This window comes from Micropterus salmoides, unplaced genomic scaffold (assembly GCF_014851395.1).
Source record: "Micropterus salmoides isolate LMB-PRFRI ecotype aquatic unplaced genomic scaffold, ASM1485139v1 Ms_hic_scaffold_8, whole genome shotgun sequence".
NCBI classification, from domain to species: Eukaryota; Metazoa; Chordata; class Actinopteri; order Centrarchiformes; family Centrarchidae; genus Micropterus; species Micropterus salmoides.
In genome coordinates this window covers 38,806,392-38,813,272 of record NW_024044570.1, presented here as the reverse complement: position 1 = coordinate 38,813,272, position 6,881 = coordinate 38,806,392, and the positions used below count along the sequence as shown (strand labels likewise).

Sequence of the window (6,881 nt, the reverse complement as noted above, 5' to 3'; positions counted from 1 at the left end):
CTATGTAAAATCTTTTTTTCTAACAATTTTAAAATCAGCATTGGTTCTTCTTCTCTAAAGCGGTTTTGCCGTGGTTTTTCTCTTGCTTCCATGTTTTCCCTGGTAAAAAATACTTTCATATCTAACTGCCTAACTTCAACATACAGAACTGTCATACTGACACCAAAATGTCTCTTGAAAGTAAGGTTGACGGCCAGAGCACAGACAGAATCAGAATCAGAAATCTTTATACTTTATTGATTCCCGGGGAGAAATTCTTGTGTCACAGTTGCACACATTTCACATCAGGACATAAAGCAATAGACATAACAGTTCTATTGGAGGTGGACAACTGGTTTGTTACTGTGAGTTTATTGTGACTGCTTCTCTTTCTGCAAGGACAAAGCTGCTCTTTTCCAGGAGAATGATCAAGGTGCATTGTTATAAAACAATCTCAGGGAAAGATGAATAGCTCAGCTTCAGAGTGGACAAAGATTGCATTTATTTATTGTTGATTGTCTTGTTTATACTTTGCTCTGTTGCTGTCATACTGACTACATGAAATAGGCAGCAGAATTCTGTGTTCTGTCAATTACAAAATTGATGAGAAAATGTACTGAGGGAGGAAGAATTGGGGTGCAAAGTTTTGATACGAAATACCCCTCTGTGGACCAGGCGTCAAATATTCTGCAAGCATTGCAGCTTTATGCTGACAGTAACTTACATACATACAGCTGGTGACATTTTGACATTTTTCTTCTCGTCAGCAGACACCACGGGCAGACCCAAACAACAATGACTGTATCCAACAGTGCAATGTATTGCACAGTACATTGACCAACTGTTTTATGGAATGACTGAGCCTCTACAAAATGATGGACTAACACATTGTTGGTTTTGTTGTAAAGCTGCCCTTTTCCTTCAACAGGAGCTGAAACTCTTGTTTTGAACTCAAGATTTTTTTTGACCTTCTCATCTTGCTGCAGTGATGTTTAAAGTGTGCCAGTAATGCATCACTGCTGGGTGTGGTCACAAGAGTTCTCTGTCAGATATGAGTGGAAGTCCTATGTTTAAAAGCCCACAAGTCTTTAAGTGAAGAATGAAATGAGCATTATTATAGACTCCACATCTGGATATTGTTAAACATACAAAAACACCAATATAGTCCATACCTACTGTATATTTCATGTCTCTGCTGAGCGCTGTACAGTGTTACAATGGGAGGAAGAAGACAGAGAGAGAGAGATAGATCAGTCCATCATAACATGCTGAGTAGCTGTGTGGACAGCGGGAGGCCTCGCTTCAGTCAGGGCAGAGAATTCTTCTCCGACATTCAAACAGCACAAAAGCTTTGACAGGAGCAACTTGTCAGATGTGACCTGATGATAGAGGGAGAGGGTACTGTCATTAGTTGCTCTTCTTCTACATGTGCTGTCATAATGAAGTGAGGCAGACCTGTCAGCTGCTGCTCCTCCATCTCTGCACGACCACGGAGGAGATGAAAAGAGCAGGATTTTTAAAGTTTTTCTTCATCTTTATTTTTTCTGTAATGCTTGTTTATAATTGAATAATTGACACATTACAAATTGCGTGTTTAGTTTGGTTATAAGTTCCTTATAACACATTTGACCCACATTTTAAATACTTAATACCATGGCCATTAAAGAAGAAATGTTAATAAATAGGAATTATTTTGTATAATGGTAAGACATTAAGAAACAACTCACAGCACAACACAGGTGTCCTGCAATCCGACAATTTATTCAAGGGCTTAGGTTTTGTTTCAACATTAGAGGGGACACACCCTTTAAAGTCCTCACCAAGAAAAAAGTATGGAAAAAATTTTTTTTTACATTTTTTATTTCATTAGGGCACTAACAACAATAATCCAAAAAAAAATTTTTACAGTCCCAGTAGTTTTTCTGATATACAGCTCTACCAAACGGTTGAGATGGATCCTCATGGTAATACTTAAATATGCATTTTAATACCAATAAACTTTAGAAAACATCATATAAAATAACAGTCAACAGCAGAGAAGGCAACTTCAGCACTTTATCCTTAACAGACAGACTTAGATACTGAGACAACGTATCAATGTCGTGTTAGATCACTGCAGATTGTTCATCTGTGTGGTGGTGTAACAGCAAAAAATGTTTTTGGCACCATTCTGGTGCTAAGAACAGAAATACAGTATTTACTTGATTTAGTGTATGGCTTGTTGCTAATATTTAAAATGTTGTTCAATAATCAATGAAGTTACTGTGTAGTGAATACTGTTTTGTATGAACTCTCCTATAAACCCTTGATACGCAATAAGGGATGAAGTGCTGAAGTTGCCTTCTCTGCTGTTGACTGTAAAACAGATTTATTTCTGCAAAAACTTAGCATTTTATATGATGTTTTCTAAAGTTTGTTGGTATTAAAATGCATAGTTTAACCATGAAGAGCCATCTTTCTAAATCTGGTCTGGACTGTCTTTTTCCTGCTGATTATCAGTAAAATTAATAATCTGGTATAACAGCTTGAATCTCTTGACATCTTGAAACGTGACTGGCGGTGCCAGTAGTCATGGCTGGAAAGTTGAAAACACCTATGACAGGTAGTACTGCCAGGAAATAGTCAACCTCTTCGGGGCTAGCTTTGATCAGATCCCCCAACTCCTGCACAGAGTACAGATTGGTATGTTCTGCAATATGTTACATCTTGTCAGTGAAGAGCGTTTTGAAGTAGGCTACTGGAAGGGAGTCTTCACATCATCAGAGTGTTCAAATCTTGAATCAGGAACACGGAATACCTACATGTCCTCAAACTTCCAGATTTTTCAAGTACCAAGGGGTGGTGATGGCTTTTAAAACTGAAGTTATTGTTCTGGGGCCTAAGCACCTCCGTGACGCATTATCTAAAGATATAGTTTCCCTTGATGGATCGCCCTGGCCTCCAGCAACACTGTGAGGAATCTTGGAGTTATCTTTGATCAGGACATGTCGTTTAAGTCTCACATTAAGCAAATTTCAAGGACCGCCTTTTTTCACCTACGTAATATTGCGAAAATCAGGAACATCCTGTCTAAAAATGTTGCAGAAAAACTAGTCCATGCATTTGTTACTTCTAGGCTGGATTACTGCAATTCCCTATTATCAGGCTGCTCAAAAAGTCCATTAAGACTCTGCAGCACGTGTTCCGACAGGAACCAGGAAAAGAGATCACATTTCTCCTTTCTTAGCTTCTCTGCATTGGCTTCCAGTAAAATCCAGAATAGAATTTAAAATCATTCTTCTTACCTTCAAAGCTCTTAACGGTCAGGCACCATCTTATCTTAAAGAGTTCATAGTACCTTACTACCCCACCAGAGCGCTCCCAGAATGCAGGGTTACTTGTGGCTCCTAGAGTCTCCAAAGGTACAATGGGAGCCAGAGCGTTCAGCTATCAAGCTCCTCTCCTGCGGAACCAGGTTCCAGTTTGGGTTCAGGAGGCAGACACCATCTCCACATTTAAGAGTAGGCTTAAGACTTTCCTCTTTGATAAAGCCTATAGTTAGGGCTGGTGCAGGCGAGTCCTGAACCATCCCTTAGTTATGCTGCTATAGGCCTAGACTGCCGGGGGATTTCCCATGATGCACTGAGCTCCTCTCTCCTCTTCTTTCTCTCCCTCTCTACGCAACCTCATCCCATTAATGCATGTTACTAACTCAATTTCTTCCCTTTCCTGTAGTCTTTTTGGGGCAGCAGTAGCTCAGTGCGTAAGGATAATATGTTTTCTTTAAATCTCTGAATCCTAAGTATTTGGTCATTTTATTGTAAAACCCCTGGAAGTGTAAATATTGACTTCAAACTAATTGCTTTTTATTGTAGTGTATACAATATTATGTACTATTTTGTATTACATTGTCTACTTTGGAATCCAAATAGAAAATACAAGAGGGGATTTCACATTTTCAGTTTGTTTGGTCACTAATTGTCAGACCCAAGTCCGGATCCGGCTTGTTTCTAGGGTTGTCTGGAATTTTCAGAAACACGTTTATTTGGTTGTGGTCTGAGAGTGGGGTTTGCTGCCTGACAGTGACTGTAGTAGCTCACTACCACTACTGTTTGTCACACTATCAATGTTGTTCCCCTTCAAGGGAACTCGAACTGCGTCGGTGACGACACTATGGGAACGCCTCTGGGCGTGGCAGGGCTGAACTATGAATGAAACTACTCCAATCCTATTGGTGTTGCTAGAACGGTAGTGTGTGACGGCGTAACCTGAGGGGTATATAAGCACACCAGCACATAGGACACAATAGCTTCTTTCTATTCAGCAGGCACTCTGGCTATGTTTGGAAGCTCCATCATCTTACCTGAACCCATGGAATGTGTGTCTCATGCCTGGGGATGTCGCACGCCCAGGCAGCTCTCGAGCGGGCTGCCTGCGACCATTGCGAGGCCCTGCCCCTGAGGATGCTGAGGTCTCGAGTGGCTCTCTTCCTAGAGGATGGTCAGATGCGCTCCCCCCGTGGCTCAGGCCCCGCAGTTGCTGAGGCGTCGCAGCGGCTCCGATCCTGGGGATCACAACGCAAGATCGCCGAGGGTGCCGGGACGTCTGAGGCCTTTTTCCGGTCCTCGTCCACGGAATCCTCCTCCCCACGTCCCCGATCGGGAGCCCGTTTCTCAGCTTCTCCCACTCAAGGTATGAGTCCGGAGAGGCTTGCACGATCTGGCTCTGAGGAGCTAGATGTGCTTAGCATGGAGAACATACGTAACCCGAGACAATTCTGTGAGTGATGATTAGTGAGATGTCTCCATGTAGTAACACATTTTCCTGGGCTTGAAAGTGGGTGATTTCTGTGGGGAGAACGCAAAATATCTCCTCATTATAATTCAATTCAATTTTCAATTCAATTTTATTTCTATAAATCACAACAACAGTTATCTCATAGTGCTTTTCATAAAAGAGGTCTAGACCGTACTGTGATGTTATTTACAGAAGCCCAACAATTCCCACCAAGAGCAGCACTAGGCGACAGAGGCAAGGAAAAACTTCTTTTTAAGAGGCAGAAACCTTGAGCAGAACCATGGCTCAGGGTGGGCGGCCATCTGCCTCGACTGGTTGGGGGTGACAGAGACAGAGAGAGAGACAGAGAGACAGAGAGATAGCCACAAAGAGAGAGCAGAAAGCAGAGGGTGTTGAGCAGGAACATGGGGGCAGCAGGTGACTCGCAACCACAGATCCAGACTCCATAGCTCCACAGCCAGAAACACCTGCAGGAAGTGATAGGAGGAGAAAGCACAAGAAGAAGAAGATATACTTTATTTAATCCCCAGAGAGGAAACTCAATGTTTTCACTCTGTTATTATGTTAGTATACACACAGGTCTGAAAGACACACACATGCACATGCACAAACACAACCCATAGCAACACACAGAGAGATGTCAGAGTGAGGGGGCTGCCAGTCAGTACGGCGCCCCGAGCATTTGGGGGTTCAGGAGCTTGCTCAAGGCCTCCTACGGAAGTGCCCAGGAGGTGAACTGGCACCTCACCAGCTACCAGTCCACGCTCCACAACTCTGATCCCAGCTGGATTAGAACCGGCGACCCTCATTTTCCCAGCCATGTTTCCATCCAGTTGTCATGCAAATTTTAAGTGTACTTTTGAAATGTCGCAAAAAAGAAATAAAAAAAGATATTGCAATATATATTAGCTGGTTTGGAGCAAATAAACAAGGCTACAGCATACGTCAGTAATAAACAAGACGTATGGGTTCCAAACCAGAAACAAAACCAATTGCTTGAACCTGATGGCAAGTCATCTTTGAAAAGTGGAGAGAGGTCCTCAGAAATGTGTTTCAAGCGGGCAAACTGCTACCAGCCATGTCTCCATACGTTATGGGAATATCTGGTGTTTTATGCCAAGTTTTGCATAACTCCCTCCCGAGAATTGCATGCAAATCCAAATAATGCTTTTAAACTCTATATATATATATATATATATATATATATATATATATATCTATATCCTTTGTGGGGTTCATCAGTGGGGATAAATGATTCTAAGTATATACACTATTTTATGAACGTTTAGTTGTTAATATTTTATTACACTCAGTAGAAGAATTCATTGAGATTCGGCAAAAAATATGCGGTGATAAGCCTGTTTGATCAGTATGCAGAGCAAAGGATCTGAACAGGACCTTTAAGAGGTGAATGCATAATTCGGCAGAACAGATGATGAAGGCTACCTGCATGAAATTCTCAGCACGTATGAAGAACTCTGCACAACCGGGCAATACGCTGACAGCAGAAACAGCTGATCAGATGTGAGTTACAAGTTCGCTACGTCAGAACTTATTCGGAAAAAGTTTTTCCATTCCGAAGTGTAAAAACTTTTTTGTGAGTCAGAGAGATACATCCCAGACGAGTTCATCAGCGGCTAGCAACGATGCTATACTAGCGGGTATCGTTGGCCATTGGGCTGACCTCGTGAAAATCACCTCACTCATGGATGGCTTAAAGAAATCTTTGGAGGGCTGCCTTGACACAATTGAAATGACGCTATCATCACTTCAGAAGAAAAACCATGAAACCGTGCGCTGCTTTGATGACTTTGATGAAGTGATGTCAGCTAACGACAGCCGCAAGACAGCATTGGAAACAACGAGTTACAGGTGGCTAACGGTCTCCTCAGAGCTAAGCTGAACGATTTGGAGGGCCGCTTCCATTTTCCCCGACTACACAGTGGAGGTCTCGGCACAGTGGCAGGCCTTCACAAATGTGAGGAAACGGCTTAACAAAGGTGGTGCTAAATGTTCCATTCAATTCAATTCCGTTTTATTTATATAGCACCAAATCACAACAACAGTTATCTCTGAGCGCTTTTCATAAAAGAGCAGGTGTAGACCATACTCTACTACTAGGTAAC

General features: G+C 42.1%; 1 long non-coding RNA gene across 1 annotated transcript; it reads right to left on the bottom strand.

The window, feature by feature from the left end:
• Positions 1-210: 210 nt before the first annotated feature.
• LOC119893937 lies at positions 211-4,864 on the bottom strand. Its single transcript, XR_005442851.1, has 2 exons — positions 4,322-4,864; positions 211-1,358 (listed from the first exon to the last, which is right to left on the bottom strand). It is a non-coding gene; the product is annotated as an uncharacterized LOC119893937 (long non-coding RNA).
• Positions 4,865-6,881: the final 2,017 nt, after the last annotated feature.